The sequence below is a fragment of the Numida meleagris genome, chromosome 13, assembly GCF_002078875.1.
Source record: "Numida meleagris isolate 19003 breed g44 Domestic line chromosome 13, NumMel1.0, whole genome shotgun sequence".
NCBI lineage: Eukaryota > Metazoa > Chordata > Aves > Galliformes > Numididae > Numida > Numida meleagris.
The window spans coordinates 1,824,955-1,848,707 of record NC_034421.1 but is presented as its reverse complement, the minus strand read 5'-3'; the positions used below and the strand labels follow the sequence as shown (position 1 = coordinate 1,848,707).

The 23,753-nt window shown below is 46.4% G+C and overlaps 1 long non-coding RNA gene across 23 annotated transcripts in view; it reads left to right on the top strand.

Annotated features, from left to right (window-relative positions):
• The window catches only part of LOC110405871, a 162,510-nt gene that overhangs the window by 37,733 nt on the left and 101,024 nt on the right, over nucleotides 1-23,753 (top strand). Inside the window, exon 1 of one of the 23 annotated variants that reach the window (XR_002443147.1) lies at nucleotides 2,284-2,301. The exons of the other annotated variants lie outside the window; for them this stretch is intronic. This is a non-coding gene — a long non-coding RNA (uncharacterized LOC110405871). Of the gene's footprint in view, nucleotides 1-2,283; nucleotides 2,302-23,753 lie in introns of those variants that run through there. 23 annotated transcript variants of the gene reach the window in all.

Sequence of the window (23,753 nt, the reverse complement as noted above, 5' to 3'; positions counted from 1 at the left end):
TAAGAGTGAACCAGTTTCTTTATAAACTGTGAGATGTTTAGGTTGAGTGATGAAGCAGCCTGCTCAGTACAACATATGCTCCAGTTTATATCCCTAAGGGAGGGAGACAACCATGATGGAAAAGCACCATTTGGATCCACCTCCCAGACATGATGGAAAAGAAATTAGATACAAAATTGTCCAGATTGTACCACCGATTTTTCCCCTCTTGGAAAAGCAGGTGGACATAATGGTAGATTTGTCAGTGTGATCTGAATCAGCCCTGTGAGTGAGGAGTGCAGCCTGGGACACAAGCAGTTCAGTGCAGGTCTAAAAATCCCCACCTTGGGGGTGAGAAGCAGTGGGTGGAGAGGCTGCTAATGAGGTTGTGTATCCCCAGTTGCCCATGGTTCCACACAGACCTTAACAGAACAATCTTATGTGTAAGCAGTGGTTGCTCTGAGTTGGGCTGTGGTTGTATAAGTGTTTTAAATCAGGCTAGCAAATACCAAGATCTTGGCTGGAAATTTCTTATGGAAGAAGTATGCACTAAAGGTGCCTGCAAACATGTCTCTCATTGCCCATGTTTATATACTCATAGGTTAACTCACATAACTGACGATATTAAGTACATCTTCCTTATGCTGTAATTATTTTACTCGTGTGTATTGCTGAACATAATGGTTTTCTCATGGTCTTAAGATTCCTCCTACAGACAGAAGCTGTAGAAATGTCTTTCTAGCGTGAGCTCAGGAGTGGCTGGAAGAAGCTGCAGCTAAAGAGAGCTTGGGATCTGCACAGCTGTTCTTACTTCCAGCTGTTTTTGTATGTTCACTGGGTGGAGCAGATGTTGATAGCTCTTCCCTTATAAAATATGTAATACTGTACTTTATGACCTAATATATTTTCCAGTCCTGGGGCCTGATCCAGAGTCCACTTAGCTCTCTTTGCAGGCTTCCAACAGCACTGGTGGAGCTCTATCAAATTCTTAATGAACCAGTGCAAGTGAGAGGTAATTTAGGGCCATTATCTTTGTGGGGTTGCATATGGTTCGGTGATGCTCTGTCGTTTGCTTCTAGAGTGGTCCCCCTGCTGCTTTACTTGCTTTCTCTAGTTCTGTTTCACCGGTCTTTGGAGATTTATAGGCAACAGCTCAGGGTCTCTCACCCTGGCTGAGCTACGTGCCGCTGCACTGCCGCCCTTGGACTCCTTGCCTCCTTGGCATGCTTCCCTGGGAAAGCCCCGGGCCCGGTGACGGTTGGTAATGTCTGATGACATCTGGTGGCACTCCTCCTGTCTCATCCTTCTTGTCATCCTTCTGTGTGCGCATTGTCAACAGCAGCCTCCCAGACGGTGACGTGAGATTTAAGTTAATCGTCCAAGGCTGTTTGCTCGTGGGTTAACGTGTCTGCTCTAGCAGCCTTGGAGAAGGGGGTGACAGGGAGAGCACAACAAAGCTTTTTGTTAGGGTACAAATCCTTTCTTAGGAGGCTGATTGCCGTGATCGAGGTGCAGCCTGAATTTGGGACATGGGAAACATAAAGTAAGGCAAGAACTTGACTACTGTAAATGTACCAAGATGGGGAAAGCAGCTAGAGAGAAAGGAAGATGCACTTGTTCTTGCACATGGGACTCAGTGTGCTTGTTGAGACCTATCTCTGCATTCTGAGGATTGCAGAAAATCTGGTGGGGGGAAAAAAAAAATAGAATCTGCTCTTTATTGCGAGGGACTGCTCGTTTGTTGCCACTTCTGTGCATCACCCCTCTCTGTGCATGAGCCACTTGGACAGATGTGGCTTTGTCTCTGCTGCAGAAGAGGAGGTCGCACTGGCTTTCTCCTACTTTGGATGTGATTCAAAAAGACCGCAGCAAGTTCAAAGCTAGCATCCATGTGCCAAGTACAGCTATGTATCTCGCAGGTTTGATGTGGTTTTGCTGGGGTCTCCAGCTATTTCACACCTACTGGATGTTTCTGGGAAACGATGGTTCCATGGCTGCAGTTTGTTGGTTTTGCTCTTGTTTGTGCTTGTCCCATTTGATCAAATGAGGCTAATGAGTGAGGGATAGCCCCGCTTCCCAGGGGTTTAAGTGCTTGAAAGCTGTTAGCAGGCATGCTCTGCTGTGGAATACATTGAAGCCTTTTGCTGCAGGGGATCATCCTAAAGGCTGTAAGAAAACAACTGCTCAGTATTTTGACATCAGCTCACAACTTCTAGTTTGAACAGTCTTTTCTGATCTCATTGTAGGTCATGGCTCCAAGTTAATTTGTTCCATGTGCTGTCATGATGTAGGACACAATCAGAAAACCAGGGCTCTCCCAGGGTGAGAAATATTTATGCTGAATAAACGGTCACAGCCCATTTTTGTATTTTCACTCCCAGATTTCCCATGTCCTTTCCCACGCTTTGCTTTGCCCGCCCTCCTCCTTGCTCTCCTGCCCGAGCAGCCCAGCCCCGCATCCCTCAGGCCCTGCTCTGCAGAGAGCAGCCTGTCAGGGCACACAGCTCTCTGGCAGTGCCTACAGCTGCAAGCTGGGGTAGGGCCTGCATGCTACCCCTGCCAGGCAGCTTGAGGCTGGGGGGTGGCTACATGGCATCAGCACACGGCTCCTCCGGGCTCCTTACACACCTGCCCAGGTCCTCCTCATCTCCACTGGGCCCGGTGTATTGTGGATGCTTCCAGTGGCGGTTGGCTTTGTTGCACTTTGCCCAAACACTGATAAGACGCGTTCATGTTGACTCAGTCTGGGCTGTGTGCACAGATCTTCTGCTGTCTGTCTGCTCTGGAGCTTGGAGGAGTGGCTGCACTTGTGCTGGCATCCCCAGGTGTTTGGTAAAGCTGTGTTCCTAAAGCCAAGTGTTGCCCTGAGGAGAAGCCTTGTGCTTTAGCTGCTGCATAAATGGAGGGGGTGCCTTATTTCAATGAAGCATGCCTTGGCCAAGTAGTTTGTAAGGCTGGTTGGTTGTGATGATGAACAGAGTGTGTGTGCAGCCCTGGCACTGCTGCAGTGAAGCTGTTCTAACACAATGTACATGTGCAGAAGAATAGAAAACTAAACTGGCATCACCTGAGTTGAAAGCTTGGTAATCACAGCTGCAATCTTGATGCATTTAATCATCCACCTACAATAAGTTACCAGGCTCATTTCTGTTGTTTTCCTCTAGCTTGCTTTGCAAATTTAAGAACACCCAGAGCAGGTGAGCAGCTGATGTGAGGCCTGGGCCCCCAGCTCCGGACTGCTGGGTGGGGAAGCACAATGTGAGCACGAGTGCAGGAAAGGGCCGGAGTGGTTTAGCAGTTGTGTCCCTGTGCCTGCTGCTGTCCCTTAAAACCTCACTGACTGTTTTATGAGATTTGTGCACCTGGGAAGGCAGCTCCTGGAAACCTGAGCTGGTTCAGCTGCTTCAAACACTGCAGTGGGCATGGAAAAAGAGGAGTCTCCCTTCCCTTTTCCTCCCTGTGTGTGTGTTGAACTTCTATCTGTATAGGTTCCTCAACAGTTGTGCTAAAATGCCATGAGACAAAAACAGTGTGGTATGAATCCTTGTGGCAGAAAAACATACAGAAATTGTAGCGAAACCAGTAGAGAGATAACATTTAAGCGTCTTACTTGGAGTCTCTTTCTAAACCAGCCCTGTGAAATAGCAGGGTTGCTGTAATGTTGGAGGCCTTGTGAACTGGATGTGCAGTGAAACAGATGTGAAAGATCCTTTTCTCTTTTTAGTTTGTAAGCTCCTTGTGCTGTGCTTCCGGGAGAGCTTGGTTTTCCAACCATGTTGGAGACGGAGTCTTCTGTTCATGTGAAGTGATGCAGCTCCACCTAAGTCAATAGATCTCCGATGCATTGTGTTAATTAAAGACGGCACTGAGCCTCCAACGCCCTGTCAGAGAAAGCAAAATGTTCCATTTCTCTAAAGCAAAACAGTAAATTTATTAACTATTAAAATCTGGGAAAAAAAGATCATGAAGCAAATTAGATGTGCTCTTTACACCAGAGAAAGGGGAGTTTTATCGCTTTCATCCTACGTGTGAAAATGTTGTGCGATTTTACAAGCAATGAAAATGTGACCAACAGTGAGATGGAGACAGTGTGACTCATCCAAAAGAAACAGCAATATGAGAAAATGTAAATATTTGTAACAAGGCAAAATAGTCTGTAAAACTACCTTACTTTGAGACATATGGATAATATCGCCAAGGATAATAGAGAAAGGGGTGGGGGAGGAAGAATGAAATTCCACTTATAGGACCTTTGGAATATGAGGTCTTTGGGATAATCTAATAAAATATATGCGGCTACACAGAAGAATTTGGTTCTACAGTTTTAAGGTTGGGAAGAATGTGGTTCAGGATTACATTAGCGACGTCTCCTCGCGCTGCACCCGAACTTTCACTGCCTATTAAGGCAAACTCCCATCACACTCAGTGGGCAAATTCTCTTCTCATTTGCATGGGAACGGGAGGGCTGACGGAGGCTGTGTGCAGGTCACAATGTCAGGTTTCCAATCAGATCATCCAAATTAAGCAGCAGTTTGATAAACCCAATTTTCCAGCTGGAAACACAGTACTTCTGATAGCTGTAATCTTGGTAAGTGATTTCTGACCCAATTTTCATGTATAAATGTCCTTGCAGCACAGACCTTTTTCTCTCTCTGGTGCCCGTTAGCAGTTTCTCTCTGAGACGCGAGGCATTATCGTGGAAATGATAGTTTTCTTAGAAAGCAGATCCACTGGGATTGTTAATTAGAATCTTTGTTGTGAACATCTGAAGCGAACGGCAGCTCATGGGGAAGACTGAAGTGATGCTGAACTGCACTGCTCACGTTTCATTTCCTGCTCGCTGCTGGAACTACGTGACGGAGACGTTTCCAAATTCGTCTCAGTCACACAAGAGTTCTTGTAAGGAAGGAGCTGAAATATATACAAAAACCTTCTTTGGTAAAAGGAGCGGGGCGAAATGAGCGGCGAACGATTATATTCCAAAAAAATCTTTAATTTATTACCCGGGCAGTTTTCAGATGGCTGTGTCAAGGTCCTTCATGTTTATAAGAATTTTCTTCACTCACCTCATAACTGGGAGTCAAGGAGAATCCATCAATTTAATTTTAGCTTTGGCTAGAGAGTTGGACTTCTTAAAGAATGCTAATGATTTTGTCCAGACGTTAACAAATCTGCAGTAAAACCCAACATGCAAAAGACAAATGAAGGGACGTTTTTGTCCTTCGTTCCCTTTCCCTTTCTGGAGGAAAGATCTCATTAATCCACGCTGCTGGGACTGGCGTTGGGCTGGACTTCTGAGCGTGCGGGGCAGGATTCAAACGTGCAGTTCCAGGCAGTAATCAAAGCAGATTGTTGTCCTCTGTTCCGTGTGAGTGAATCAGACTGACCCTTCACCATCATGGAGCAGAAATCACCTGAGGGCGAGATGGGCCTGGCGGGATCCTTGCTTTAGGCACTTGGAGCATCCTCTGCTGGGAGCGGCCTGCTGCTCTGGGGCAACCATGGCGCCTTTAGGAGCTTTCCCTTTGTTGTAAAGCAGGCAGAGCCATTGGCTCTCCTGCAGGAACAGGTACTGCAGCCCAGTCCCCTTGTAGCTGTGGGGAGAACCCGAGCATTGCCAGCTCCCATTGCCTCTCTGACAGTTCTGTGTGTGTGGTTGCTCTTTTGGGGTGCGAGGGGTCAGTATTGGTTTTTTTGTTGTTGTTGCATTTCTGTGGAAGAGTGGAGATCACTGACTGCGAAGCCCGGATTGCAGTTTAGTTCTTTTGTTACCACCTCAGGAGGGGAACTGTAACTGTACTGAGCTGTGAGTACCTCAGTCTGAGCACTTACTGAGTCTCTCTGAAGGAGCACTCCGTTCCCAGAACGTTAGGAACCAATGTGGTGTCCAGCCCATTGCCATGGCAGCACTGGGAGGGCGTGTGTGGTACACAGAGACCTCTGTCATTCCTCCTCAGGTTAATAGTGAAAGCAGAGCTCTATATATAGTCTATGGCTAATCCAATGTGCAGAGGTACAGGGAAACCTGGACAAGCACAGTGGAGGGAAGCAGTGGCCAGAAGCCCAGGTTTTCTCCATTTTTGTTTGCTTACGAGCACAAATACTCAGCATTCACTGTTCCTTCCTGCAGTGTCACAGGTCAGGACTGAATGCTGAGTATCTCAAACAGCTCGTGTTGTCAGCGATGTACAGATCACTGATGAATTGCATCCAGACACTTCGGGTGGCATCATTCCAGAGGATCCCTGAGAACTGTGCAAGTTCCCAAGGGATTAATGGAGTGAGGCACAGCAAGGCCAGTAAGCCCTGGAACGTGAGAGTGAGGGAAGGAAACTTGCTCTGGAAAATGAACCTGAGGATCTTTGCTACCCCTACGTACTGCTTATTTTTAAGCTGGAGTGCTATTTCTATTCACATGGGTTATGGGTGTGGAATTTTTTTATGGTAGGAATCCTTTTCTAGACTCCAGCTTTCTGTGGAATGCTTTCTCCATAGACGTGACTTTTCTGGGCAAAGCGAGTGAGGAGTGCAGTCTCGGGATGAAATCCTTCCAGAATGATCTGATGCAAACACACAGTTGGACGGGTTCCCAACTCCATTCTCTTTTCTTCTGACTTGCAAAGCCGTGGCAAGGCTCCAGGAAAGAGGTGGAGCACCCCCATAAAAATGCACGGCACAGCTACACCCAAACAGCTCAAAATCTGAAGGTGTTGCCTGAGGAGTTAGCTGTGCAAAGGCACCACAGGAGAGGAAGCAATAAAAAAGGTGAACAAAGTTAAGCTGATAGACAGATGTTTATGAAACATAGCTCCTTTCCATCTCTTTGTAAATTCTCTCTTTGTTCCCATTTCCTATATTGAAGTGATGGGCCTGCATGGAGCAGACACTTAAAGTGTGTTTCTTTGTAAATAGGTACATAAAAGCAAGCTCCCAAAGGCCGCCAGGGCAGAGCCAGCACACACAGTGGGTCTGTGTGGCTCTGGATGGGAAATGCTGTGAGGTTCTGCCCTGCAGCGATGCCATCACCCATGGGGAAGCACTGCAGTTTGTTCCCGTCCTAGGAGCTTTTAGGCAAGGAAGAGCCGAGTGCAGGATGTTTTTTCCATTGAAATGCTTTTTCAAAAGAATATACAGTTTCCTGAGGTGGAGGACTTGGTGTTGTCTTGAAGTTTTTCACTGGAAGAGAAAATCGCCTTGAGAGTTATAGCATCGTGCTGCCTAATTCTGGCAAACAGCGCAGTCCTGGCGTGTCACCTCGCACCTCATTGTCTGGTGGATGAGTAGCACAGCTGAGCATCCGGGAGATGGAGCAGACAATTCTTTTTTGGCTGCTTCATGCTAGTGAGAACTCCCTGCTTGAGCATCTTCAGTGGATTCCTCAGCACTTTCACAGAAGTTGTTCAGAATTTATCTGGTTTCCTTAGTGTTTTTTTTGGGGGAAAAAGAAGAGGTGGAGGAAAGAAACCCCGACCTGGTGCCGGTTGATGTCACAAGAATTCTGTCCTGCTAGGTAATACAGATCAGCCCCAAACTGTCCTGTGGGTCTCTACATGAGTGAACCAGTGCTGTCAGTGTGCCAGAGCGCACATCTGGCCGGCAGGTTAGTGCCTGTGTGGGGAAAGGCACATTCCACCTCAGCCTGTAATGTGCAACAAATGCCTAAAAGGAAAAAAAAGAAAATGAAGTATTCTTTATTTCAAAATTAAACTGGGGGAGGAAAGAAGGGAGAGGAAAAGTAATTTTAAAAAAAAATTGTTTTATTTTTCTTATGGAAACCATAATCCTCCTACATGATGGAAACAAAAAATAATCAAGCTTACAAGGATTTGTGATGATGGGATAACCCTAGGTTCTTTGTTCTGAATATAAATTGATACATTATAATATGCTCATAAGAACAGCAGCTTTAGTGTTAGTAGCCAAGAATAAGGAACTCAGCTTTGTAAAATGGCACCTGATGTGGAAGCTGTCCAAAAGATGTGGTTCTATATGTACCCCAAATATATGTCCATCTGCTTTTGAAGCAAAAAAAAAAATAGTAGAAATGCAGGCTGCCCTAAAAGCTTCTGTTCAAAACTGGGCATGTTTGTGTTTGCGGTGCTGGTGCTTCTTGATGAAAACCCATCCCAATGAAAGTTAGCTTTTGTTGCTTTTATGTTGCTCTTCTAAGCGGGTGGAATCACTCCCTCTTGTTCCAGAGAGAGCTCTTGGTGAAGTTATTGCCCTGTACAACCAATTAAAAGTTGAAACCAGGATTTTTACCTGCTTTCCCTGGATATGGATAGATTTGCAGATCTGCTTTCATCCATGCCAGCACATCTGGAGCCGTTCTACCGGCTGCAGTGAGAATGCTGTCTCTGCCTTGGTGCTGTGGAGTGAACCCGAGATTTTGATAAATACAATTTTAAGTGATTTAGATTAAACTTCCCTCAATTGATTCTCGCTTATCTTATGCTGATTTGATGCCAGTATAGTTTCAGGGATATACAAACAGAATTTGAAATGACAAAAGTATTCTGGGAGATCAGAATTGAAAGCAAAGAGTAATTTTGCTCGGATGTAAGTAAAGCTGGCTTGAAAATTAATTGTATTAGGCTCTATATTCTTTCTGCTGTAGCAGCTGAGGATATGAATGTTTTAAATGAGCAAAGGCAATTTCTTAGTGGAAATGAGCCTTGGCAGCTCGTTACTGACAGGTAGGGAGAGTGAGCTCAGTGCATCTTGTGGCTGTGGGTGGCTGGTGTGGAAGAGAAATCCTATTTGTGCCCAGTAAAGAGAATGGCTGTGTCATGAATTCAGTGCTTATTAGAAGATCCAGAGGGGGTCCTGGCACAGAGATGCAAATCCATAGGAAAGCAGACCCCTGGTTTCTAGCGCTCAGAGGATCACTGGTTTTGTGGAAGTAATCTCAGATATGAATGATGAGAAATTGGTTTCTCCTATATTTCTGAAAATGGAGAATAACCCCAGAGCAAGGAGATGGAGTCGTTGGTTTTGGATATGTCTGCAGGTCCCATGACCTCAGCGTGTGAGTGCTTTCTAGATCTGCATGGATCCATTACTGCCTGTGAGCCAGGGCGATGCTCAAATCCTCACTTCACAGCCTGCACCCAAGACATTGAAGGACCTGCAGTCCTGATTCCTAACATGATTTAAATCTATACCATCCATTGGTTTTGTTACAAATCAAGGGACTTACAATGCTTGGTACTAGGTGGATTCCTCCAGAAAACATGTGTTAGAGAATGGAATTAGCTGACATGTTTTGCATCCATGGTTACCTCTTTAATCACAGAGCTTTCCTCCCTGTCTGGGGAAGGCTGTGGCTCTTCCCCACTGTGTGACAGCCTGCAGAGCTGAGGCAGGAGGTAAATGCGAAGGGGAGGGGGCAGGAGAGAGATGCCCTTATTTTCACTTTATCATTCTGGGAGGTGATCACATACTGCAGTCATAAGTATTCTGCAATAATGGGGTGAATAACAGAAGCCGCGGTCTGATGGCAGTTACTCATTTGCAGTCTTGCATCAGGGCGTTGTTTCTTTCCTGTGTTTTCAGAGAAAATTCCTCCCGGGGTAATGATGAAAGACTGGTCACAAATCATCACAACTCAGAATATATGGGAATCATAAAGTATTGCAAAAGAAGGCAAACAATATGAAAGCCCAGTGCTTTCATCGTGCACAGAAAGACCTCCAGAACACCGAGGAACTCTGGAACTATTTCAGAGACCCAGAAATCCTGCAACTTGGCCATTTTCCCTCTCCAGGCTTTTCCTTCCTTCTTTCCTCTCTCCTCCCCAGCTGAACTGCTCAGTAATAGAATACATTACCTGGAAGCACAGCAGGAGTCTTGGCCTCAGCATAAGAGAGCAGGTTGTAATGAGTATCGTACTAAAAGAGAAGGAGTAGAGCGCATCAGCGACCGAAGAAGACAAGCAATTTGTGGCATACGATGCAACTCAAACAAGATGTCAGTGACGGGGTGGAAATAAAACAATGTCAGTCACTGCAAATTAATTATTTTCCTATGAAAACAGATGAGCGGAGCAGCACAGCATGCAGCTGTACCACATCCTGAGGTTTGGCTGTCACAGGGAAGCGGTCATTTCGTTCTGCCTGAGGGCATGCGTGCTCCTCTGGTGCAGTGCTGGCGGCCTCGTTGCAGGGCAAGCAGGTTGTCAGAGCAGAGCCCAGACTGTGATTTCCATTCTCAGCCCCTTATACCAAGGAGCTGATGAACTCAGCCAGAAGCTTTCGCTTTAGGCTGAAAACGAGTTGACAAGGTCTCAGCACAAGAGCAAGCGTAGCCAGTGGGCAATACTCTTCGTTGTGCTGAGAACAAGGTTTGATTTAATGGATGAATGGAGGGAAGGCCATAATTATTCTCTAAGAGAGAAGAACAAGCAAAACATTGAAATCTACACAATCTATCAATAATATATCAGTATATATGCACTGTATCAGTAATAGACACACCTGCAATGCAAGAGACCTGTTGCTTATGGCAGAGTTTGGGTTCGTGCACCCATTGGAATCATCTTATAACAAGACTTTCTGTTGTTGCCCTTGAGTGCATTATATTCACAGCAGCAATAATTGTCCAGCAGAAAGCTCCCAGGGCCGGGCATTTTTGTTCCCAGCACACAGTTGATGTCAGTGACGTATTGCTCACTTGAAACCGGCTGCATCAACCTGAGCTGTAGAGCTGCTGCAGATGTGTCAGCATCTCTGAGTCCTCCCATCACAAAGAACAGAGGTTGCTTGTTTTTCTCCCCTATCTGCAGATGAATCTTGTGTTGATGCAGCCTAGGATGCTGTTGGCATTCCATCCTGCAGGAGCACCCTGCTGGCTTCTGGTCCATTGGGACTCCCAGGTCCTTCTTTGCAGGGCTCTTCTCAGTGAGTTCTTCTCACAGTCTATACTTGTACCCAGGATTGCCTTGACTCAAGTGCAGCACCTTGCACTTTGCCTTATTAAACCTCATGAGATTCTCATGAGCCCACTTTTCGAGTGTGTCCATGTCCCCCTGGATGGCATCCCTCCCTTCTGTTGTGTCAGCTGCACCTCTTAGTTTGCTGTTATTGATGAAGATGATGATGGATGAAGATGTCAAAGATGTTGAAGGATGAAGATGTTGAAATATTCACATCCCCACAGGTGAAATCGGGGCCAAGCTACATGTTTGGTTAATGCTAAAACCATAGAGCGTAAGTGTCTGACACATCCAATGTTGGGTCCTAAATGAAAATACTAATGGTTTTAAATAGTGTAACCAATTAGATAAGATGACAAAGTATTTTGGTGAGTGGTGATTGACCTGAAGTACCATCAAAGGTTTCTTTCAGTCAGATGTGCAAAATCCCTCTTTTTTCCTCCTCCTGAGCACAGATATTTTAAGCCTATAAATGAGGAGAAAATCTCTGGAGAGCAAGATATTGCAGATAAAATTTAATCTATAAATGTCTGACTTTAAAGGCACAATCCAAGCTCTCCATTTTATCTTCTTGACAAAGCAAAACAACTCAATTTTGAACTTGCTCACATTGATTTTACATCAGGGAATTCCACCAGCTTCTGGGAAATTATTGATGTAAGCAAGATCAAAATCCATCCTTCTCTTTCTTTTCCTTCAGAATTCTTTTTCATCTATTGATTATGATTGTGCAATGTGGCTTATTGACTCTGAGCTAATAATGACCAAGTGCTATGGGATAAACCAAACCAACTTAATGGCCCACAACACCAGAATTGATCCCTACAATGACCCAGAAATTAATTAAACTAATCATTCCCATCTAGCCATCTACCAGAATGCCTCTAGTACTGCCATCCACCTCATTACAGCATTTAAATCCTTGCAAATTCAGCTCTTCAAAAATACAGAAGGATCATCCATCTCTTACATCTGTAAGTGGGGTCAACGTAAAGTGGCTTTCAGTGCAACCCTGATGGCACCAGATCTCTGTGCTACACAGTTAGGATTGAGCCAATTGTATGTAATAGCAGTTTCCTCATTTATTACTCTTCTCTTTTCTGAGGTCAGATGGTTCACATTTATGAAAGGATGCATTTCTTCTTCATCACTTAGAGACAGTAATCATTTCTTGCAGTGCTCATAAGTCTTTGTGTTTTGAAAATATATTTACAGTGCTTTACTTCATCAGTGACCGGATCCAGATGTAGCACAAAAGCTGCAGCCCAGCGAGGTGGTGTGCTGAGAGTGCTTGTAGCCAGTTCTTCCCAATCCAAAGGGAGAGGGCTAGAGACTCACTGTGTTACAGTGATGTACACTGCTGCCAAATGGCATGCAGGAGCTTGCAGCACAAACCTGCACCTACGGAGTCCCAAACCAGATCTGAGTTGTGCTAATGGCAGATGCAGCTCTGTCTGCATTGCGGGGGGAAGGCGTGTTGCAGCCCAATGACTGCTGCAATGTGAAGTGACAGTGTGGTACTTGGTATGCCTGAGAACCCTGAGGAGCAAAGTGCACTTGGGGTGATGGGGATGCATCTCCCTTCTCTCTAGCTACCACATTAACTTGGAGAAGGTGCACGGTCCGTTCTGTATTTGCTGCCTCCCCTGCCGCCTTGTTTTTGCAATTACTGGACATGTAGAGAAATACTTCTGAAGAGACCTGAACGTTCCAGTTCACATGGCCCTGCACCTCTCTGCAGAATATCTGGGAGTCTTTGGGATGTTGTCTTAAAGTGCCTGCCCGACTGGAATTACCACGCTAATGCAAACCCACCATCTGTTCTCTCTGCTCTGTATGCTGCAGATGTACCGAGCTCCCCAGCTCAGCACGGTTCGGGAACCTCAGGGGACTGTGTTTCATTGCCAGGTGATGAAATCCCAGAAAATAAGAAAATTGAAATTAGAATAGGAAACCAGAATGGCATGTGGTGTGGTCACTCCGCAGGGGAAGAGCGAAGTCTGGCAATAGTTTCTATTTAGAAATTAAATCTGTTTCAGCTGTAAAGTTGATAACAAAGTTATATAAGGTGCCGTGGGTCTCATTCACTTTCTGTCTGCTCTGTGGGTTCTGTAGCCTTCAGTTGGGGTGAGCAGGGAAGGGGTTAAGTCCTCTTGAGCAGAAGAGAGACCACAGCTGCATGCCCTCAGCACAGCATGGGGAGGCTGGGGCAGGGACAGCTGTCGTTAATTAAGGGATTCCCTTACACACTACAAAATGACTTTTCTCCAGCAACCTTGTTTGGCTGAACCAGGGTGTGCGGAGGCTGGACTCGGTAAGGATTTAGAGCAGGGAGAAAATCATGCTTCAGTCCTTCATCTCCCTTGTACTCCTGATGAGGGTGGCTAGTGCTAGGTGAAGGAACCTACCTTGGAAACTGCCTTTTTTTTTTTTTGCAGTGCTGTGAACCTCTTTGCCTTGTTTTTGAAGGACTGCTTGGAAGCTGATGCGAGGGAGCTCTGTTTGGTTCTTGTGTCTGCCCTAGGAAAGAAAAAAGTCAAATAGGGAGAAGACAGAGCAGGAGGGAAAGGCAGAGAGGAGAATGGGAGGGAAAGAAAGCAACGTCAATGAAACAGTCTAATAGATCTGAGAGAAGCTAGGGCATCTTAGCAGAAAGCTTTATTGAAGAGTGTCTCCAGATCTCAGTTTTCTGTCTTTTTTTTTTCAGTTGGGGATTTCACTGATGCCAGCTGCCCACGGGACGGGGCCTGGCAGCGGCTGCGCCCGGTTCCGTCCGTGCACGGGGAACGAGGCCGCGCTGCACGTGGGAGCGGGGCGAGGTGCGGGCAGAGCTCCCGAGCCGCGGAGGGGCGGGGAGAGGCGCTTCGCCGTTCTTTGCTGTCGTTTCTGTGGCTGGATGCGGTCTGTGCCTTGGAAACGCTCTGCCCAGTGCGAAGGAAGGATGAGTAATCTCGTTTTTGTTGTCTCTTGGAAGGAGCGATTGAGGGTATGGGGCTCATTAATTAACAATGCTCTTGCGTAAGGGGGGAAAGGGAGATGCTTTGTGTGCGGAATCGAAGGAAACGGATGCTGACGTGCCTGTTGAATCCCACCCTGGGGCAGGTGCCCGAGGAGCGGGCTGAACCTCGTGTGCTCGGTGTGCCGCAGGCACGGGTTGGCCGTGGCACGGGAACAGAGTAATTCGGCTTTAGGTGGGTTTTTAAAGCTGCGGACCACCCTTGTTTACCGCCGTCCTAAATCCAGGCCTGCCTCGCGTCTAACGCTGAAAGCGAGCAGTGGGTGAGTGGCTGGAGGTTTTAGAAAGAGCCCGTGGCAGAGGCAGCGGGAGGTGCTGCTGTGCGCCGTGCTGGTGCTGCAGCCCTTGGAGCAGCAGCTCCGCGCTGCTGGGCCGCGGGGTTTGCTCAGCCAGGGGAACGTGCAAGCAACGATGAAAACGCTCTTCTGTCCCCTCATTGGAGAGCGCTAGGTGAAACTGGAATCGATCGCTCGATAGCGCTGAAGATGATAAAATGGAGAACGTGCGGTGGTGTGCCTGGGCCAGCCAGGACACGCGGAGCTGGAGCCGTGCTGGCAGCGAGGAGAGCTTCCCACCGCCGGCATCGTGCAGGATCCTGGCAGTGCCGCTGAGCGCTGCGTGCTGCTCCATTCGTGTCCGGGTGAGTGCAGCCCTGGGAAAGCGGCTGTTGCTGGGTGAGTGCTCGGAGAGCGCGGCCCCGGGGGAGTTAAAAGCAAAGCGTCCACGTGCTGCTATCTCCAAACGGGTCATAATCCTCCTGCAGCCAGCCAAGACGTGTTTTAGTTTCCTTACTCATCGTCGTGACTCACATCTGAAGCCTAAAGGAGCGATCTTAATTCTGCTCCTGAATCTTAAGGTGCAATAACTGAAGACAATTCAGGGGCTGGTTTGCCCGGTTCTCACTCAAGGCTGATGGGCACTGGCTAATGAAGTCATCTTTTGCCTTGAAAATCTCAGTCAAAAGCAAGGGTTTCTGCAGTTTTAACCCTATTAAAAAAAAAAAAAAAACTTGAGAAGCATTCAGTTCAGTTTGGCGCTGATGTATTTTAAACCAATTTCATGTAAGTAGTTTTCAACTTTAAACTTGCCTTTTTAGTAAGAAGAGATGTATTCACAGCTGTGTAGTGAAGCCCTCCCGAGGTCCGTCTGCCTGTGGCTGGCAGAGCCCCGCGTGGCATTGTCTGTGCCTTGTGACCGCGAATTAAGGCACGAGGAGCTTGTCTTCCAGTTCTTGCTGTTTGCTGATGTTCCTTTTCTTTGCTGCGTGGGGATCAATAGCAAAATCGTTTCCTGAGAGATGGGCTTGGGTGTAACAGGAAAGTGAGCACAGGCTGAGGCCAAAAGCAAATAGTCAGGGCTTGTGACTTGTGGACAGCTGGCTTTGATTGAAGCGGTTTTCATACAGTGCGTGTTAGCAGCGCACGCTGCATCCTGTGCCAGGTGCTTCTCTTCGTTGCCACTTGTGCTGTGCATGCTTACTGTATTGGTGTCACTGAATTGTGCTTAATTGGCTGGAACCTGTACTTAGATTGAGACTCGTGATTGTAAGTGATGGCTTACAGAAAGCTGGCTTGAGCGGTTTGCTCCTAGTTTACACCGGTGTTAGTGGGTGTGAGCTGAGCTCTGGTCAGTGGTGATGGAAAACATGACTTGCAAGCTCTTGTATCTGAACGACTACTTCAAGGGAACATGAGTGAGGTGATAAGAGTGGCACTGGGGTCCTATAAGCAGAGGTCAGTAAAAGCATCTCTAAGTCATGTCTACATACAGCCAAATAATATTTCAGAACGTGCTCGAATATGTAATTAGCGGGGACCTGTTTGTTAGAGGAGGAGCTTCTTGTCTGATTTGACTTAATGAGGAGGACAGATATTGCCTGTTAGAGCGAAGGGAGTTCTTCCTGTCCTGCCGAGGTGGGGAGGCTGTCCCAGCTGCTCCAGGAGGTCAGGAACAGGAGCTCATGGTGTATGTGACATCCAGCTCCAGTATGCACCGCCAAACGCGTGGGACCAGATGCAGCAAATAATGCTTCCCTTCTTTCTTTCTTTCCCCTCCTCCTCCCATGTGCTTTTATTTTTGTTTTGGGCAAAGTCAAAGTGTTTTTTCTTTGGCTGAGCTTATGTTGTCATAGCTTGATTTTTGTACGATCCTCAGGTACCCAATGAAACCCGCATGTGCTCAAGGGAGAACAAGTTTCATAGCAGGATGATGGTAAAGTGTTGTGAAAATGCTCCAGGACCGAGGAGAGATGAGAAGGAGGAAATGCAGAATAATGCAGATGTTGGCTTACAGATGACAGAGGGCTCATAGTCCATTAGCATACCGGAATCCAACAGAAGTATTCATAATTGCTAATAACAAAAGGCTGGTCTAGCATAATGATTCCATTCAAACTAGAACATGCATAAGGCTTGTATGGCAGCGAGTGTGTTTTGATGATAGGTCTGGTTTAAACCTAATCTACTGAAATACAGGCAGGATGGGAACAATGCTTTCTCTGGGGATCAGCAACTTGGTCCCTCGACAGCCTGCCTTATTTAAACACCCATAATTGAGTTAAAATTCATGCGGACAGCTTGGCTTTAAAAAGAAACAAATATCACGCAAATAAAGAAAAGTCATGAGCAACAGGGGCTGGTAGAGCCATTGTGGGGAAAAACGCTCTTTGAAGCATGTGCCAATGTATACTAAATCATGAAAATTAATATTAAACGCTGCAGGTCACAACAGTGAACATTTGTTCCACCTTTCTCAAAAAGCAGCTGGAAGCCCTCCCTTCTGCAGCGAGCATCTTTTCTGTTTTTGTTGGTTTTGTTGTGAGAAATGGACTGTTAGATCTTGACCGCGACTTCAGCTTTTGCTTCCCCCAGTTCTGCTCACAAGGACAATGTGTTTTGCTCCGCTGATTAAGTCAGCGGGGAACGAAGGTGATTTATGCAGAGGACTTAGCTGTTGTGGTGCCGGGTACATGTTAGGTGAGTAAAGACAGAAACAGAATCGCTCCATTATTTCTTTTTTCAAATGTCCCTTACCTTACCCAAGGGACAAGGCCGAGGCAGTCCTGGGCCCTGCTTCACCTGATGGCATAAACGGGGCAGAGTCCCTCCCCAGCAGTGAGGCTGTGCTCGGCCTTGCAGAAGAGAGCTCTCCTGCTCTGTGCTCTTTTGGACTGCTTTTTCCTTTGTACTTGCATTAAAATGGCTAATGGAGCGGCTGTTCCTGGTGAGCGTGGCTCGATTGCATGTGCTGATTGCTGTGCTAGCAGCTGCTGCCATGCTCCAGGTTTGGTTTTCTCCTATAGAAGGCCCTGGGGAAGGTGTGCGAGAGATCCTCCAGTGGACTCCTAGTTTTAGGGTAGGTTTTGAAATCACGTGCATCCTGTTTAGGTAACTTGGGCTTTGTGGCGTGTCAGCTTTAATGTGGGTGTTTGCGGAGAGCTCTCCTGCCCTGACGTGTTGGTAGGTGGAGGAAGTCTGTGGGAAGCTGCAGGCTGGAGGAGGGAAGCAGAAAGCAGCTCCATGGGGCTGATGTCTGGCACATGGATGGGGATGTGATGCTGAGGAACGTGGTGTGTGCAGACATGAGCCCTCCTGTGCCAGCAGTGTTCTTTTCCTGTTGTGTCTGCAGAAGGCAAACTCTGTGTATTTGCAGATAAATGAGGTTGTATGAAAAGTGCACTAAGTGGGTATTTGGCTTCAGTAACAGAGAAAGGAGGAAAAATAAAAACAACCACCTATGAAGCCTGGAGTTTTGATCGATTGCCCCTTGTAAGGAGGAAAGCTCAACGATGTTTTAAGCAGCTTCCTCTTTCCAAACTTCTGATCAGAGGGGTTTTGTGGCTTCTCCCACCTGGGACCAGCGCAGTGAGTTGCAGCCATGCTGTGCCACCTCCTTTCTGCCCTTACCTCCAGCCTCTGGTAGTGACCTTTGGATGGGACCCTTCTCTGAACCAAACCTGGATTTAAATCGTACGAGAGCCCTCTGAATAAAACCCTGCTAACCTTGAATTCAGAAGGCGTTCTCTGGAGACTTGGTATTTAGCTCAGGTTTCAGTTTCAGCTGCTTACTTGTGTTGGAAAAGTTATTTTTGGTTGCTTTCTGTGCTTCATTATAATTCTGAAAGTGACTAATTTGATGTGACATTTTCTAATGTAGTATGATCAGACATAATTTGATCTTATTAACTTAGATCGTACCATATTAGCAAACATCGGATTCTATTTGAGAAATTTACACATGCTGCAAGTGTGGATACACCTTAAAATCTCACTGTATTAGTATAATTTGTCAGCTTAATGTTGTATTTGGTAAAGAATGTCAGCGCATACTGTAATTTATAGCTACCTACATAGAAGTGACTGCGGAGCCTCAGATCGGCTGTGCTGTTGTCATATTGCTTTCTTTTAGGCAAGAGCATCCTCACCGAGCCACGATCGCTGCAGTTCAAATGCTTGGTGCTGTCTTGTTTGGAAACGCTTTTACTGCTGTGTGTCTGAAATCTAAAATAGCTAAGTGGACTAAAAAGCTTATCCTCCTTGTCTTCCTTTGTGTGTGATCGTGACCAGCGTGGCCTGAGGTCCACGTGAACCAGAAAGCAACAGGTAATGAAGCAGTGCTTCTGTGCCAGCTCTAGCTCTCCCGTTAACCTGTATGATTCTGTTTTTCGTTTTCCTGTGAGGTGCCAACCAGTTTTCTTGGTCTGAATATTTGTTGGTGTTTATGTTGGAATGGAAAGGCCGGCGCCTCCCAGCCTTGTGCCATTGAACTCCACTACTCACAAGGTGCGCTGGGGTGGTGTGTGGCGGGGGGATGAGTTTATGGACTCGTAACAAACCAGCTGTTAGTCCAGGGTGTCCAACAGGAAGGGAAGACTGTTCCTCAGCAGCGGGGAAAAGACCTGCTGAACGGAGAGGGGATTCACTGTTCGTCCACACCCGGCTCTGAGGGCTGTGGGATGGAGCTGCAGGGTGAGAGTGATGAGCAGCATGTTGGCCCTTGGTCTGCCAGTGTATATGGAGGCTATAGAAAAAGCATTCCCTTTCCCAGTTTTCCACGTCATGCCTGCCCTTCTTGGTGTTACAGGACTGATTCTATACGCCTTCTCCTTCCTACTCCTACTCAGAAGTCACTCCTGGCAAGGGAAGTGGGGTGGGAGCTGGTTCAGTTTGGTGCAATTAAATGATTTCCTCCTCTCTAGAAAAGTCAAGGGGACTTTGTGGACTCGCTGCTTTTGAAGCTGCTTGTTCTCTGTAGTCAAATTCTGCGCTGCTCCTCCCAGGCAAGGAGCTGGAAGGCTCTGTTCCTTTGTACTGCTCTGATCTTCAAACACTTCTTCGTTGCTCTTAATACTTTGAACATGGACTACTGCAACTTGCCGTTTGCTGGGCTGAATAAATCAGATGCTTTGTTTGAATCTCCTTACGGGAAAGGTACTGCTTTGCCCCAACACTCGGTGCTTGTGTTAGGAGGAAAGGCAATGGCTTGTGAATAGTCCAAAGTTTCTGCAGTAAACTGTGATCAAAATCTCCCTATTTTTTTCTTTGAAGTTGACCTAAATCTTTCAGTCTGGCTTCAGGGCAAAAATCTGGTGGAATTAGAAATAGGTTCTCAGTTGGACTAAAGTCACACTCCTTCATGTTCACCCTTAGAGGTGCAGCTTTTTTAATGCAGTGACTCGCTCCTACATATCTCCAATGCTCGATACTAAATTTGAAGTCAAGTTTTAAATGTTCTCTTTTGATATATTCTTAGGTACTTCTGTCTGTTAAATTGCATTAAGCAAGTTCTGCTATAGGCTAACAGTTTTGTGTTCTTCAGTTTTTACCAGAGAAGGGTTAACACGCTGTTTGGAAGGCAGCCCTTGGATAATCTGCTGCTGAATAGGCTCCTTCACATTTCCTCCATGTAACATGCCCTGAGCCTGCGTAGCTCAGGGCTGTTTTGTCTTCCTTAATAACTTTGATGTCTGCTTGAGTGATGAAGACCTCTGTGGTTTTTCAAAGGTGTTTCTCCCAGATCTTCCAATGGATTATGAACATCTGTGTGAGCTTGGATGTTCTAGAAAGAACATAGAACAATTGATTCATTGGATTCCTGTTTATTGAGGACTACTAAGGCTGGCTGCTTGCGGAGTCTGTCGTGACTGTGGTACTTCTGGGACAGCTTAAATCTAGGGGAGGAGGTCTGCTACTTCATGGAGAGCAGCTGGGTGCTCTTCAGCAGGAGCTTTGGGGGCAAGTGGATAGTGCTCTGCACGAGGCATATGGAAAAGCTCAAGAAGGAAGCTGGGAGCTTGCAGTGTGGAGTAGATGCCAAACCAGCTGAAATGATGAAAAATGAGACTTCAGTAGGGGCCTGCAGGGACCTTTGCAGGAAGCTGTTGGAGTTACGTGTAGCAGGTTTGGAGTAAAAAGCCTCAGTCAACATTATTAGATTCATTTTAAAACTTCATATTTTAATCTTTTTTCTGTTTGAGTTTTCCCTTCTGTTCCATATTTTAACGATGTGCAGCTGTAGCAGTCGGGTTCTTCTGGTACTGCTTTCAGGAGAAGAAGGGGCAGTTCTGCTTTAGGGTCTTGGCTAACCTAACTTTGTGGATAACTTTCCACAAAGTCAAATGTGTTTGTATCGACATCCAGCATATGAGAGGCACTGACTTAAGGGAAAGAGTACGGTGTTGTGAGAGCGCTCCTGGTCCCATGGGGAGGCTCCAAGGCAGAGCAGTGAGTACGCTGATGGGCCCAGAGACCTCTAAGTGGATGGAGTTCTCAAGGGGAAGGATGCTTGCTTCATGTCTGCTATGGATGAACCTGGAAGTATTACCAGTGACCACAGCAAAGAATACTTGAAGTTAAAGGATGGGAGCAGCACCCTTTGCAAGGAAGGCTTGCAGGGATGTCCCATCTGAGAGCAGCTGTAAAGCCTCTCTGCTCGGAAGCAGCTAACATTAGATCACAGGTGACAGTAGTGTAACTCATGCTGCGCTGCAGTGTCCCTGTGCCCTCTGCACCACCTCTGGGTCCCCTGCGGTGCTGTAAATCTGTGGTGTAGCAGAAAAGTGGCTGAAGTGTCTGTTTTGGAGAAGGATTGATGCTGACTCAGTGCTGCAAGGTCACGGGCAATGGGATCAGGTGCATTAGGCCAAAGAGATCCCTCCATCACAGAGCCTAGGTGCCTGCAGTTGAAGTGCTGGGTTATTTAATCGCTCCTATCATCTTCATAGAGTTGATCTCTAAATATAATCAACATCTGATTGATGTGTTTAAAGCAGGTGATTAGTGTGGCAGTAAAAAGGCAACGTGTGTAATGTCTGATCCTCTCTTCATTGGTCACTGCTGAAGCCAGCAGAATCCCTGGTGTACATGGGAGCGTTCCCCTGCAGAACTTTTCTCATGCAGATGTCCAGTCCTAGCTTTGTCATAGGAACCTCAGAGCACAGTGAACCAGTTTGTGTGTTCTCCTTTTAGAGAAGTACGCTTCACATTGTTTTGGGAAAAATGGCTGCAGCTGGGAAGAATGGTGTTTGATTCCACTTGGCCTCAGATGTTTAATGTTGTCTAAGTTGAGCCTTTCATTGATGCAGGCCTTTTTGTGGTGCTCTTAAAGTGTATCTAATGTGAATATTGGCAAGGTATTTCAAAATGTAGCTTTTTCTTACATGCAGGTACTGTAAGACATGGCAGTTCTGGATCCAGCTGTGGTGTGTTTGATGTTGTCTGTTCTGTTGTGTCTCACAGTACAGCGGGCAGAAGCGCATTTGGGGTTCTTGGCCACTTCTGAGTTCAGTGTATTCTCTTCAACTCAAGCATCCTCATTCGTAGGAAGCAGAATAAAGGAAGGAGGATTGTGGGACACCCGTTTGAGCAGGGACAAGGTGGGGATCATTGTGGCACTCTCCTTGGATTAATCCATTAGTCTCTATTCTTTGTGTTTCCAAGGAGTGAGTACTAAAATCCATCTTAATGAGAATCATGCTCCAAGCACCTGCCATCTAATGTGATTTTTTTGGAATGGGAAGAGCTCGCTTGTCTCTTGCAGGCAGCGAGACCCTCTTTATTTTAAGGGTGATCGTAGTCAAAAATTGTGGTCAATCTCAATTTAAATCAAAGCTGAGAGGTGGGTTCTGATCAGAATGAAATTGCTTTTTTTTTGAATGAATGGCAGCTGTAATCATTATTTAGTCTTGAAATTGGTTAGTTCATTCAGATAAATTAAGGCTTAAAAGAGGCTTTTGTTGAATCACTTCAAGAAATTGAATGTCCTCTTAAGGGGAAAAAAAAGTGAAGGCATTAATGGAAAGATAATGAAATAAATACAAAAATACTGCTCTGATTTGGAATTAGATTTTCTTGTTTTGATTTATAAAGCTGGTTTGTGCTATGTCCTGTTCAAAATGAATGGTGCCTGGAGCTACTTCTGCTTGCATAGTCCATCACAATAATAGCCAAGCAATTCAGATGTTATTCATTCCATCTTAATGACTTATTTTTTTAAAAAAAAAAAGCTTTTCTCATGTGTGGTAAACTAAGTCACAGGGAAATAAAACTGCCTGGTCACAGCTCCGTTGCATCAGCATGAGGGTGGATCTTCCGAAGCCTCATGTGTGAGAGTTAATGGGTGAGAAATAAAATGGATTGAAGGCTGAGTAGGTGGCTTAAAAAAGAAAAAGGATCCTAATCTGTCCTCGCTTTCTGTTCTACCTCTAATCCTAAAATCCCCACTCTGCTCCTTGTTCAAGAGTGGGCATGAGCACAAGGCTGGGTGTAGCACTTCAGTGGATGGTTCTGATCTCCTGCATGGCTCGTGCAGCTTTCCCCGAGGCGCAGCTGAAACCAGTGATGGTGATTATTTTTGGGGGTGAATGGATGAGTTGTTGTGGGTGCTGAATGGATTCTAGCTCCCTGCAGAAATTTGGAAATGTGGCCCTGGAGCGTGCTTTCTTCACTTGGTTGTTTTCTGGTGCCTGCTGAGCTCATGCCCACATGCTGGCTGCATTGCTTCTGAGGCAGGAATCTGCCCCTCCGTGGCACGGCTGTAGTGAGACAAATAAAGGACTGCTTCTCACACTTTATTTCTTTACGTCATTGCGTTGGGTCAGAAAACCCAGCTATTAACAGATGGCCCTTTGGGATATACTTTGTGACTCCTGCCCAGATGCAATGTCCATCAGAAGGCATTGGCTAAGGACTGAGGCGATGCATGCGTTCCCATCCCTGCCATGATCCTCTGAACCATGCACTTTTCCGGCATAAAGTGAGCACAGGTTGAGGTGGCTGGGAGCAAGGACGGCGTGTGCATCCTTCAGCATGCAAGATGTTCTTGGGAAAGTGTTATTGCAAGAGGAAGGACCTCCTTGTGGCCACAGCAACCGTGTGAGCCCTGGGAAGTTGGTATGTTTGGGAAGTAAGCTGAGCGTGCAGGCTGAGGGCTTCTGGGAGGGAATGAGAAGCGCGTTGCAGTGGGTGTGCTTCAGCCAGGTCAGTTCCCTCAAAATCTGCTGCTGGAGAATGACAGCTCTTGAGGCTTTGCCAAAGACACGTGAAACTGCATGGAAATGAACCCAGACTGGTTGTGTAGAAAGCTCCGGTTGTGTAAGAAGCCTGAGGTTTATAGGGTACTTTCCATAAAGCAGAAAAACTCTTACTGGCATGAGCAAAGCTCCTGAAACAATCTTCCTCTGCTTTTCTCCTCTCTGCTCTCATTTCGATGGACATTAGAGGATATATAACCCACGGGCTTAAGGCGGCTGCAGGGATCCCTACGATGAATGCAGATGTTCCCGCAGTAACTCTGGGGGGCTGAGCAGAGCTTGTTTGCTCCAAAGCA